Source organism: Pleurodeles waltl, chromosome 8, assembly GCF_031143425.1.
Source record: "Pleurodeles waltl isolate 20211129_DDA chromosome 8, aPleWal1.hap1.20221129, whole genome shotgun sequence".
In the NCBI taxonomy this organism is placed as follows: Eukaryota; Metazoa; Chordata; class Amphibia; order Caudata; family Salamandridae; genus Pleurodeles; species Pleurodeles waltl.
In genome coordinates this window covers 1,451,515,518-1,451,529,840 of record NC_090447.1, presented here as the reverse complement: position 1 = coordinate 1,451,529,840, position 14,323 = coordinate 1,451,515,518, and the positions used below count along the sequence as shown (strand labels likewise).

At 42.0% G+C, this 14,323-nt stretch overlaps 1 protein-coding gene across 7 annotated transcripts in view; it reads right to left on the bottom strand.

Moving 5' to 3' along the window:
• Nucleotides 1-14,323, bottom strand: part of BCL9 (BCL9 transcription coactivator) — a 505,695-nt gene that overhangs the window by 276,238 nt on the left and 215,134 nt on the right. The window contains exon 1 of one of the 7 annotated variants that reach the window (XM_069202612.1): nucleotides 5,563-6,003. The exons of 4 other annotated variants lie outside the window; for them this stretch is intronic. The gene's annotated coding sequence lies outside the window, so the exon portion shown is untranslated. Of the gene's footprint in view, nucleotides 1-4,655; nucleotides 4,800-5,092; nucleotides 5,120-5,562; nucleotides 6,004-14,323 lie in introns of those variants that run through there. 2 more of the 7 variants (XM_069202613.1, XM_069202614.1) reach the window with 2 other exon arrangements.

Here is a 14,323-nt window from a genome sequence, read left to right as displayed (position 1 = left end):
AGCCAATGTTATCTTAACTATTTAACAGCAAGCATTTTGCTATTGAAAAATTGAGGAAAGATAAATGAATGTTAGAAAAGTACACTTATTAACATCAAATATTACAAGCCTCGCAAGTCTGTTTATACAAACTACTTTACTTCTCATATTATACTCATTATATTCCGTGCACATTTATCCCCTTACTATGCTACTGTACGAGACAAAAATTACATCAATAAATAAAATTCAAAATATAATTTAAAAAATATACACCAAATATATATTTTACTCTCTCTGAAGCTTTACTCTGTCTCCCCATCACCCTGTCTATCAATCTATCCTCCATCCCCACGCTGACTCATCCCAAACCCATTCTACTACTTTTATCTCCAAAATAGCCCTGCCTACGCTCTTCCCTCCTCTACCACACATCTAGCTCACCCCAAACCTGTTTACTACTATGATCTCCCAAACAACCCTACTAAATTCTCCCTCATTTATCTCACTTGTGACCCATCCAAAACCCCTCCTGCTACTATGATCTCCCTAACCCCTTTCCCCAGACTCTTCTCTCCCCATCTCTCCTTAACTCATCCCAAACCTCATACTATTACTATAAACTCCCAATTAACAATTCTGGATTCTTTCCTCCTCTATCCCTCCATTACTCTGGTCAATCCAACTAACAAACTCACATATCCTCGGCTCAAATTAACTCTCACTAATACTGTACTCATACTTCCCTATACTAATCCACCACTAATTCCTCTTGGGTTACGGAGTACCTTGCTACTTGCTGAAAAGTGTTTTTCGACGCTTCATCAGGGGTAGTAAGCCAATTACAATTACCCTGAAACATAACAGCTTCCGACATCTTATCTTCCGAAGACTACTCAAGAGTTGCCTTTTTCCTATATGACCACCACACTCAAACACAAATATACAGCATATGCATGTAAATATCTATACTGCGATTATATGCATGTATTTAGATATGTCCATTTCTTTGTAAAAAATATATATACACAAACACTACTTAAGGTTTAAAAAAAATACATTCTTTCGGTCTGCTTAGCAAATTTATATTTTACTTATTGTTAAATATAACAAGATATACAGGGATGTGGAATTCCTATAGCTCGATGCCCAAGTTATATTGTTTGGGGTCAAGGGCAACAAGTTTTCATGTTTATTTTATCCTTGGGACAAGTAGGCCCAACCCCCTGCAGCACAAACCCTTTGGCTGCCAGTTCACAGATAAAGGAAACTGTTTGCAGTAGAGGTAATATATGTGAACATAGGTTAAAGCTGTTCAAACTTGTAATTATGGCTCATTAATTAAAAGCCTTTATTATTAGGGTGAGCGCAATAAATAAACGTTTTAAAGTAACACTGCACTACGGACAGTGCTGCCAGTAAAAAAAAAAAAAAAAAATACGTAAGTGTACATGTTTTAAAAATTTTATAATATGAGGCTAAGTATAATGCTCCCTGAATGCTCTCCGATTAGATGCAGATGTTTGCAGAAGCTTGTAAGCAAGAGTGATGATTCTTTGCTTTCAAAATAAAATGTTCAGGGGAAAAATGCAAGTAGGGAAAAAAGGTTTAGAGACTATGAAGCTTTAGGTACTATTTCTTTGAAGCGTCATTTAGTAAAATGTGTTGGTGCATGCTAGCATTTCCAAAAAATATTCATAATGGAAAATAAGTGTAACCATTTTCAACAAGATTATGGGAAGCATGAAAACAAACAAGCACTGGCAAAGCAAACCGATGAGACATTTGTTTTGAATCTTTTGGTTTCATCAATGCGCGTCTTGTTTTGACATGGCTTTTTAACACTTTATTGTTGTGGGAGATGCCCGGCCCTCACCATTGTAACTAACACGGGCAAAAAGTAAAAGGTTGTTGGTCTCAAAAAGCACACATTACCACCAGTGGTGTAACAAAGGCCCCACAGGACCTGTGGTGCATGGGGACCCCTCCAAGGAGCTCTCCTCAGCACATCACCAGCCTTGAGTGGGTCTGGAGGGTGGGCCCTCCATGTTCTTTGCAGGAGACTCCCTCTCCAGTTGCGTTATGCCACTGATTGCCACAGTAGTTCCCGGCACCAAACAATTATTTTGTGTGCCAGTATGCTCCTTGTGGAAGAGCAGAATGCCATCACTCACACTAAAGCCAGCTGACAGAGAGAGAGAGAGAAAAAAAAGTTTAATAAAAAGAAATATATAGCTTTAACGCCAGACCTAATTAGGGACCCACTTCTTAAAGTGCACCCATGGTGTGTGTATGTCTTTGAATTAGTAGCCTTCATAGGAACTTATAGAAGTAGACCAGGAAATTGCACTCCTAGAAAATATTTGTGAACTGTATTTTAGAACAAGTAAATATGCATATGTAGATTTGCTCATGTGAAAATCTATTGAGCATTTAGAAGTTCACTTTCACTCCAACCACATTTTTCCCCAACTCTGGAAAAACGTCTATTCTGCCATTGTCAGGAGTAAATTTCCAACCTCTCTAATTTTGGTAGAAGATTAGAGAAGGCACCCAGGCACTCGTCACCAGCCGACTGGACTACGGTAACACCCTCTACACCGGAACCACGGTCAAACTACAGAAAAGACTCCAACGCATCCAGAACGCCTCCGCATGCCTCATCCTTGACATCCCCCGACACAGCCACATCTCCGGACACCTGAGAGACTTGCACTGGCTCCCCGTCAGCAAGAGAATCACGTTCCGCCTCCTCACCCACGCACACAAGGCCCTCCACGACCTGGGCCCCAGGTACCTCAACAACCGCCTGACCTTCTACACTCCCACCCGCCAGCTACGATCGACCAGCCACGCCCTCGCCGCCGTGCCACGCATTAGAAAAGCCACCATGGGAGGAAGATCCTTCTCCTACCTGGCAGCCAAGACTTGGAACTCCCTCCCCATCCACCTCCGTCTGACCCACGACCACCTCTCCTTCAGGAAGCAACTCAAGACCTGGCTGTTTGAGCAGTAGCGGTCCCCACTCCCCCCCCCAGCGCCTTGAGACCCTCCGGGTGAGTAGCGCACTATACAAATTTTTTGATTGATTGATTGATTGAGAAGAGCTGGTGAAAATCCTTAAAACGTGCAAGTTAGTAGGTTTGCAGACTCAAAGGCATTCCAGCCCTGGAACTATTGCTTACTGCTTCCTTCAGCCCCAGTATGCAGATCTGTGGAAAAGTGGCAAAATAAGGAAATTGCTAGTGTGCGGATTGATATTGAAAGAATTAAAGCCCTACTAGAGTAATAGCCCTGGCATAGTCAGAGAGGCTATTATGAGAGCTCTTACATAGAGATTGCTGCCATAATATGCTGTCGCACTACATGGCACCAAAGGGACGAGTAGATTTAAGAAGCAACCTGTCCCATGGACAAGTAGATATTTTATTAAATTCTACGCCCTTGAAATAAAAATGTATAAATATAAAAATTATTTTATACTTCACACGTATACAGATAACTGAATAATTTTCATATTTTTTATTAGAAGCACATAGGAGAAATATTGGTTTTAAGTACAGCAACCCCTGAAAGTCTGAATTTCTAACTATCAATACTTGCACATATGGATTTTTTGCAATACAATTTATATATGTTATCCTTACAAATGTACACCCTTTCTATGTAGTTATCTATCTATATACTTATTACTGCAATTCTACTGCAAACAGAAAACACTTCAACTTCCTTCAAAGCACTGTCTCAGCCTAACCTCTCTCAGTTTACCTTTACCTTAACTGACTCATTCCAAACCTCATTGTACCACTATCCCCCTATGATCTTCTGTTGACTCTTCCCTCTTCTATCCTTCAACACACCTCAAACCTCATTCTACTACGATGATCTTCCTAATAACCCTTTCTAGACTCTAACCTCCTATATCCCTTCTTTGACTCATTTCAAACTTCAGTTAACATGTACTGTCAAACAACACTATTTAATTGCTTCCTCCTCTATCCCTACTTTATCCTATTGAATCACACTAACAGACTCCATGTCCACCGCCCAAATCAACAGCCTATATTTTACCATACTAACTCACCACTAACTCTTTAGGTTCCAGGGAAGTGTGCAACTCGCCAAAAGCACTTCAACGCTTCATCACAAGTAGTAAGTGCTATACAAGTGCGATTCACCTCCAGATCATTTAGGGAAGGCACATTAGTTTCAAGTTCTTTTTCAGTACATGCTCCTTAAATATGTAACTACCTACGGTCCTGAAATGTCAGTTTATAAATTCCTTAATACATTACTTTCCATTCCTACCCTACTTTTTTTCTTTATCAAGTCTTGAAAACACGTCAAAATGATGTCAATGCTTTAAAAATATTGCATTTTCTAACTGTATTGGATTATATAAGCAAATCTTTCTAAAAGCAGTGCCTTGATTTAAAAATATGTAACCTTACTACCTCATTTACCTATATATATATATATATATATACACATACCTACATACATACATATACACACACACACACAGTACCAAACATAAAAGCACATGTAGTGTTTTGTTCTCTGTATATATATTTATTTTAATCTATGTAAATGCGAGGCGCTCGGACACCGTTGGGCCTAGTTAGTTTGAATATAAAAATTGGAAAAAAAATAGTGCCACCCGTTGCACAAGTTACCTCTATGGCAAAGCACAGTGGCCACTGTAACTCCCAGTCAAGACAGCAAGAACGGTATCCCACGCTGGTCAAGATACATAGTAAACAACGACTATACGTCCCATATCCCCTCCGGAAAACGCCAAGAGTAACCACCATGCCTCCAAAGAGGAAAGACAGATCATTTCCCCCACATCAGAGATGCAACAGAAGGCCATAATTCCAACACTACAAGCAAGCAGAGAGCGCACCATGCACTCCCTTGCAGGAGGGCGGCTATACTGTGCCCCCCACCGAAAACTTGGGTAACCGCCATCCCTTCAGGAGAAAACTCCTGAACCACCAACGAGTCTACAAGGGAGAAACAGATGAGAGAAGCAGTGTGCCACCGTCCACAGCAAGAAACACCTACACCAAAAGTGCACATCCTAATCTATGAGCTGCTGGACTCAGACTACCTACAACACCCTTCCTCATGCTCCAGTCCCACAGGAATGTTTGGCCCCCAACACCCAACTAAACCCAACGCTGCACCCCATGTCTGTGACTAACACCCTCGAGAGCATGACAGGCTCCCCCAGGCCCATCAGCCCTTGCCCCAGAGTCCCCTCACATCCACAGGGCTCCTCACGAAGGCAGCGCTTCCCAGGACTCAACTCGCCCAGATTCCAGCAGCGCTGAGGCCAAAACTTTCTTGGGCCGCGGGGGCCGTTGAAGGCCCTCCCCAGAAGGCGCCACCAGTACCCACCCATGTTAACCCCCCGACGGAGTACGGCCCCCTCCCATGCCGGTCCCCTTCCCCCCTCCCCTGCCTGACATGCTCGCGCCGAGCGTCACTGAGAGCGAGAAAAGGCAACCGGCGCGAGGACAGAGCCCAAGCGCGGTCCCACCAACCAACTGCCTGCGCGCGACACCAAACGCCACTTACCGCCTCGGGACTCTCGAAAGACAGATGAGGGGAGTCCGAATCGGGACCGGCCGAACCGGCCCTCTCTCCACTCCAACCCGACCTCACACCCGGCAGCGCGCGGCGGCGTATCCCGGCGGTGGCTTTAATCTCCCGCAGCCACACAGAAGCTCCATTGTCCGGTCGGTCCTCCCCCTTTCCGGCTCTACGAATGGTACCTCCCCTTTTCCCTCTCGTTCTCCCTTCGGCCTGCTTTAGCATCGAAGAATATCCGCCCCTTTTCTCTTAAAGGAGCGACGCCCACCTCCTGTACGCGTTGTATCCGTGGGCGTCAGTATCGGTGAAAATCTGCCTGGGAAAACCCTCCCCGCCTCTGACGGCGGGAGGAGGCACCCCGTGGAAGTGTCAGCTTTCCCACCTCCCCTTAACGATGGGGGCAGCGGCTTACCTCCCCCCTGCAACCAGACATGGTACCTCCCCTTTCGGCTCCACTCCCAGCCTCCGCCTGCGCCGCTCTTAAAGAGACAGTGCCGCGGCGTGCTTGCCAGTGGCTCGGGTTACCTGTTCCTAGAGCTGGGCCCAGCCGTCGCTGTTAACATCGCTTGTGTAAAGGAACGCAGGCCTGCCCAAACTACCGCCCCTCCTACCGAATAAAATCACTCCTCGCAAAAGCAGCGCGTTACTGAGATTACATGTCTCGCCAACCAGAGCGGCACGCTACTCTCACCGAACGGATATGATCATGAAACCTTTACGGCGGTTTAAAAATCAGCAATTTATATTCTAATTTTTGGTATTTCAAAACCACGCTTTCTTTCTTGGCTGTACATTAAAAAAGGGCTGAATGAGGACCTGTGGTTTACCAAAAAACTTTAAAATGTCATTCAGAAATATAAATATCCACAAACGCAGGTATTTTTTCTTACTTAAAATATAATGGGCGGCAGTCCACCAGTAATGAATGTCCGAACTAATCACGAAACTGCCAAACACTTTTTTTCACAGAGCATATACTGAAAGCTAGTAGATACACAACTCAAGTCGCCAGTTTTATGTACTTGTTTTGGAGCATCAAGTGAGATGCATAACCGTGGAGTCTACCAACAATCCTAGAAACAAAGTAGCACGACTCTGCAAACCCGTTTGCAGCAAGAAGGTTAATTGCCCCACCAGTTTCCCACCCAATGAAGATGCCCCCCATGTGAGAGGTCGCTGAGACAACATTGTTATTCTACAGAGCTAATTGGTAACCACATTACCATTAAATTAGCAACTGTTGCAAAATGTTCACCCTGGGATCTCTCCCGTTACCGCAGTGAACCATTGAGAGTGTTCGCGGCCTTAAGCAAATATCACTCAAAAGGTGACAGGTCTGTAACAGATTATTATAGACACTCATAAGAAGTAGCCTGAATGAGCCCCCCTGCACCCCCCCCCCCCCCCCACGAGTGCGCCTGTCTTTGGAGTAGAGAAAATGATCCCAAAATAGAAATACCATAGTTGTTCTTAACCTTTTAACTTCTGTGGACTCCAACGTAAACATTATTGGAATCCAGGGGCCCCCACTGTGCCATTACTGGAAGACGAGGACCACTGTCTCAGCAATCTCAATGAATTAAACCACAAAACAATACACACAAATACAGATACAAGCATTCATCAAACACAGAAATGATTGAATATTTATTTAATCCAGAAACAAATATGAAAAAATATGAATGGGAAGGTTGGGGCTTTTATAAATTCTATAGAGCCCACTCAATATCCATACTATATTCTGTTTGATGCACCTGCACCGCTCCCACCAATCAATCTAAGTATACCAACCTAATTTTTAGCCTCCAGTTTCAAATTACTTCAGATTTACAGAACGTTTTAAAATTTAGCTTCTTTGTTTTTATACAATTAATGTTATTTAATTTTCTAATCAGTCGCGGACGTCCCCAAACTACAGGTGAAGAAGCACAGTCATATCAATGGACTTACACAGTCAACAAATAACACAACTTGGTGAGAAAGGAAAATGTATCCCCCATCAGACTGGTCTACCTTTTGTGAGGGGTATGTGGGGGAGGGGGTGGTATACAAGCACACACCTGTGAATATGTGAAGGCACATCCCTGTTTACATCCAGCTTTAGAGCTGATGCAATTTAGATAAGGAGAAAATACAATAAATGATACTAGAGACGTTTAAAGGCGTGGACAAAGTGAGCAATTGCCTAGGGTTCCCATCTTCCAAGGGGCTCCTTGGAAAAGTGAACTTTCTCTCTATTTTATTTCTTTCTCTCTAAAACCCTCTCCTTACTCAATCTTTCTATCCAGTGTCATCTTAAGGACTTGTGGGTTAGTAGGCAAGACATATTTCACCTATTTTGTGTGACCCTGTTACAGTTTAACATATAATTAAGTATTGTTTGGCATTACGAAGGCTTGAATTTTCAGGAGATGGGCAGTAAAATTCAAATTTGTTAAATCGAACGGCCCCAAAATGTCTTGCTCATGGCCTCCAAAATCCTTAATATTGAATGATGCACATTTTCGAAGGATAATCCAGACAAAAATGAAAATATCAGTGCCTCAGTCTCTTAAGGTGATGAGAAAGCAGTGAAGCTGATCATAAAAAAATAGACTCACTCTGCTCCCCCTACAGTTCATACCACATACATCAACGTTTCAGCAAAAGTCTCCAAAATGCCTTCATCCAGACTCACTACAGACCCACAGATGAGTGGCAAATGCACTACTCACACAGACACAGCAACCTTTGGCAAACACAGGCCCAACAGCTAATCAAGGAGTAAGATCGGACAAATCTCTACCCATTTCACCTCCTTCACCAATTAAACAACAGATTACTTATCTTCTATCATACTGCCAATAGTGAACGTTGTCTGTGTATTCACACTGAAACAAATTTGAATGATGTAGAAAATGTGATCCTCTAGGGCTTCTTAGTCCCCATCACATAAAAAAATAACACAAAGAATATAACTATTCATCCATTTGTTAAGCTAAGCAAGTCACAATCAGCTTCTGTTTAACATTTCTCTACAAATAACACTCTTGGTAAAAAACAAACAAACACTTGTTCAAAAAAATACCAATAAAATATAACACCATCTGGTACATTTCTTCAAGGACAAAGTCATCTCCACCAGATTCCTGATATACGTTGCCTATTCCATTAAGGATATATTTATAACCCAAGCAGAATCAGACACAAGTTAACCTACCTTATTAACTCACTAATCCCCACTTCCTGGGATGAGCATTAAAATATGTTTAGCTTTCGTTTCCCCCATACTCTTGCATCACATCCCAAATAATGCCCTAGAATGTTAACTCTTTTGTAGCACAGTATTTCTTGCCATCTACTTTTTCCAGCACAACTGATAAAAACATGCACAAATATAAACATTGCTGTTCTCTTCACCCTCTGCTATATTTTCTATTTTGGAAGGGTTCAGCTTTTCCGGAATATCTAATAACGTGTAAATGGAACCTCAGGGAGATCCCCTGGTGTACTGTTGCATGCTCGCCCAGATATTAAATTGTATCTTTCATTAAAATGAGCCATGTCTGCCAATAAAAAATAAATGCATGTTTGACTGCCATGGATATATAGATCACTAAGAACTTTTTTTCATGCATTACTTACTATAGGTATAAATTAATATATGCAGTCATATTTATACAGTAATTAGTCCCATTGGTCTATGAACTCGCCACCAACAGACTTTTGACTCTATACACATGCTAGATAGGGTTCGTGTTAGGGGCCGTACTCAGCCTGCCACATGCCACAGAACAATTTAGGACCTTTGAGAGTGGGCAGAAACATTCTGGTGTAACCCTAGGGCTGTGCAGGACACAGTTTCCCAGGCATAATGTTTTTATTCATATGATAGGGCGTGATAAAGGCTTCACAGGTCACCCCTCAAAGCATTTTTAAACATAATATGCTCTTATAGGACACTGCATAGAGGAAAGCCACAGTATTCACTCATCCAATGAGGATCTCCAGGGGAATCCCACTGTGAGTAGCTTCAGGTCACTATGGTGAATTGGGACATTCGTCCTTTTTAGAAAAAGAACTGTTTATTCTGCCTGACCTCTTTATTGGGTATTTCTGTTTGGGTGAGCAGTCCCAGTATTTTGTATTACATCTTTTCACAGAAAAATAAGACACCTCAGCATAAAAAAAAATCCACGTTTCACCATCCTCAAGGCTTCCTGGGGGGGAGTTTAGAGTTTTCTCTAAGGACACCCTGAAGCACATCAAGTTTCACAATGTTTTCTATTCTTTCTTCTCAAGTATGATATTCAAGGCGGATTTTAAGAAAACAATAATTCCAGATTTCTGGAGCAGTCACACAATATAATCTCATAGGAGATTAAATAGAAACTGGTAAATGGGTAGTCCAGCATAAAATCCGTTTTGTAGGATGTCTGATAGGATATAAATTGCAAAAATATCATATGGACAGAATATTGTGGCAAAAATATCTAGGGCCAAATATCAAAATGGTGTGTGCAAAAAGAGAAGTATAAATTTACTATAATTCCACATCTATGTACCTTGACGATATATATAGTCAAGATACTTCTATGTGGAGTTAATAATAGCAAAACCTTGCTTTTCCATAGAAACTTACCATCACAATATTTTTGTCCTCATTATTCCTGACACAATATTTTGTCCACACAATAATATTTCCTCAATATTTTGTACAAACACCCATTTAGCCATTATCATTAGGGAATGGGTTACTACAGACTGTGGTCACCACTTAGTGTTCTAACATTTTCAGATCCTCTACATTTTTACCCATTCCTGGAGAATAGGTTTAAATTAAATAAAGAAATATCATCAATAACACTTTTCCCTGCAAGGTTGCTGCAACAGGTGGCTATTGTATCCTGGAAGATTGTATGTTATATGGGATATAAAAATGAGACACAAAGCTTTGTACTATATTTGTCATTCCTGTGCTATTGTCACTTAGAGTAGTTTGGATGCTTTAAATTAAAACGTAATCAAAAAGATTATTGCAGTCACAGAAGATCTATTTCTACTGAAACTCCATTTCAATCCATGTGTGAGCTTTCATTCCACCCTAGTTCAAAAATATAGAAGATGATGATCTTTCTCCATTTTCAAGCTTGGGAGCCAATATCTTCATGTTTGCGCTAGAGTTTGGATTATGTTGAGGGAGCACAGTGTGTTTCACTGCTCCACCAAATCTTTTAACCACAGGTTCCATTGTGACATAAACATTAAATGTACTGTTTACATTTACTGTTTTACTAACATTATTAAGGTTGGTACATAACCTTCTCAATTATAGTTCGTTTTGCGCACATGCCCAGTGTTAGTGCATTCCAACTGTCCATAACTTTTAAAACCGGTTCAAAAAAGTGATGCTAAATGACGGGAACTCATACAACCTTGTACCTTAACAAACTTCATCATTTAGTAGGTAATATGTGACTCGTCCCTCTGAAATGGCAACATGGATAGGAATCTTTTCCCCTTTGAGATAACTAATAGACTGACTTGGTCCTTTCGACTTTGCAACTCACTGCTTGCAACACTAACTGATTGCCATCAGTGCAGCAGGAATGGACTTCCTGAGATCTGTAACCAACAATATCAAATCGTCTGCAAATAATATTGTTTATAAGTGCTGTAATTTAGGTTCTAACCCCTGAATTCCTTATAGGTTTTGAAAGCAATGGCAAGGAGTCTACCACTATATTATAGATGAGGGCAGATAAGAGACAACCTATTATTAACCCAGGTGCCTTGGTATACTCACTAAGCACCAAAGCTATTTTCATAAATATGGAGCTAAACCCTGCACCCGCTAACAGTTTTTCGAAAAGTCTTCTGTAAAAGAGTTTTTTTCCAAAACATCTTAAACATTATGAAAAAGAAACAAGCCTTTTGTAGTACAAAATATTTGGTATGACATTATATAAATGTAATGAAGTACCTTAATTGATCTAATTCAGAATCATAAAGTTTCTGACCTGTAGGTGTAGTTTTGCAGCTTGCAGACATTTCTGGATTCACATGCTGTGCATTATTCCGTATTCTAGTGGTTGGGTCCACAATTTTCTACTATTTCACCAGTTGTTTAGTCTGTCTTCTTTTTCTACTTTTGTTTGTTGTGGGCATCGACAGAACCTCCATTTGGTGTCTCCTTGTGATGTCATCGTACTTCCTCCAGATGTTCCCAACTTAGGTCGCCATCTTCAGATTCTTTTTTTTTTTTCCATCTTCTTGGTGGAGGTGGGTGGGTCGGTTGTGAATCCAGAACATTGCAAAACTACACCTGCAGGTAATAAACGTTACATTTTGCAGCAAGAATCGTTTCTGGATTCACAAGCTGTGCATTCATTTTATAGTGGTTTTTATTCCTGTGGTGGCTGGGTTGAAGATGGACATTGACTTGTAAATAGATGTTTAAGCCCCCTTTGTCCAAATTAAACTTCTTTGTTCATCTGAATGTCAATGCAATAATGTTTTTTAAACGTGTGCACTGATGACCATGGTGCTGCCATGCAGATTTCTTGTAATGGAGTTTTTGACAGAAACGCAATGGTTGCTCCTTTTTTCTGCGTGAAGTGTGCTCCAGGTGCTATTGTTAATGTTTCTCCTGCAAAGGTGTTACATAACTGAATTAATTTTGTAATCCTTCTTGTATTTGTGATCTTTGTAACTGGTCATCCCAAGAAACTTTTTATAAATGATTCAAACAATTTCCTGGAAGGTTTTGTCCTTTCAACGTAATACATAATGGAGTATCTTGTGTTCAATGTGTGCAACATTATTTCAGCATGTCTTTGGATTTTGAAAGAAACTTGGACTTTGAATAGATTGATTAATGCAAAACTCTCAAACCATCTTTTGTGCAACCTACAGATCTGTACTCATGACAATTCTGTCCTTGTGAATTTGAAAATAGGGTTCTTGTATTGTGAGTGCCTGTAACTCACTAACCCTATGTAGTGAAGTAATAGCTACCAAAAAAGCATTTTTTAAATTTAGCATCTGTAAAGTAGCTTTGTGTAACGGCTGAAAAAGTTTTCTTACGAGTTGAGTAAGCGCTAACTTTAGGTTCCATGTAGGTGCTGGTACCCTTCAGAGTGGTGGTATCCTTTTTGCACCTCTAAGAATCTTTTTACCACTGGTACTGTGAAAAAACTTCTTCACATTTTGCCTCTTGTAAAGGCCACTATTGCTGCCAATTGAACCTTTAAGGATGCATATGTAAGGCCTTCTTGTAAAAGGAGAGTTAAATATTTTAGCACTGTCTTTTACGTTGTGATTGTCTTGCCTAACTTATTTTGTACATACCAAAGTGAGAATCGCTTCCATTTTGCCTTATTACATTCCCTAATTATTGTTTTTCTTGCTTCCCTTAATACTGCCAATGTGTTTTCTGGTAACGTCAAGTGTATGAATTCTAAGTCTTCAGGAGCCATGCCGGTAGCTTGAAATATTCTGGTTCTGGGGGTAATGCTTTTCTGCTTTCCATTGACAGCAGATCCTGCTGTATTGGTAGACCTTGAAATCTTCCTTGAGCTAATTGTACTATCTCTGAGTACAAAGTTGTTCTTACCCACTGTGGTGCAATTAAAATCAAGGTTATGTGGCTCCTCTTGCATCTGTTGATGACCTTGTGCAACAGTGGAATTGGGGGAAAAGCGTATGCAACTATCTCTGACCAGTTTATCGAAAGGGCATTCCACAGAGACTGATATATATCCTCCACTTGTTTGACGTTGCCGGTCCACTCCAAACCACCAGCGATGCCTCCAATGGCGCCACACCTCTTTCTAGAAAGACCAAAGGCACTCCGTAACTTGCTTAGCAGAGTTCTTTATTCATATCAATCGGTCAACAGGAACATGTTTCTGCGGAGAAAGGCATTATCACCAATACGCGTTTCTGTTGTCCTATCTGTTTGAATAAAGAACTTTGCTAAGCAAGTTAAGGAGTGCCTGATGTCTTTCAAAAACTATTGGGGACTGGAGGAATATACATCTATATTCACTGAAAAAGCCAAAGGTTACAGCGATTTTAAAGTTAGGTTAACGTTTTACCCATACAAAACCTTGGAAATTCAACAGTTATTTTTATACTTATTGTTATAATTATGTTAAGAAACTATGGGGGTCATTCTGACTCCCGCCGGCGGCGGTAACCGCACGCCTGGCAGGAGCCGCCGAATGACCGCACCGCGGTCAAATGACCGCGGCGGTCATTCTGAGTTTCCCGCTGGGCTGGCGGGCGACCGCCAGAAGGCCACCCGCCCGCCCAGCGGGAAACCCCCTTCCACGAGGATGCCGGCTCCGAATGGAGCCGGCGGAGTGGAAAGGGTGCGATGGGTGCAGTTGCACCCGTCGCGATTTTCAGTGTCTGCTATGCAGACACTGAAAATCTTTGTGGGGCCCTGTTAGGGGGCCCCTGCAGTGCCCATGCCATTGGCATGGGCACTGCAGGGGCCCCCAGGGGCCCCATGACACCCGTTCCCGCCAGCAAGGTTCTGGCGGTCAAAACCGCCAGAACCAGGCTGGCGGGAAGGGGGTCGGAATCCCCATGGCGGCGCTGCCTGCAGCGCTGCCATGGAGGATTCCTCAGGCCAGGGGAAAACCGGCGGGAAACCGCCGGTTTCCCTTTTCTGACCGCGGCTTTACCGCCGCGGTCAGAATTGGCCTGGATGCACCGCCAGCCTGTTGGCGGTGCATCCGCGGTCCCCGGCGGTCTATGA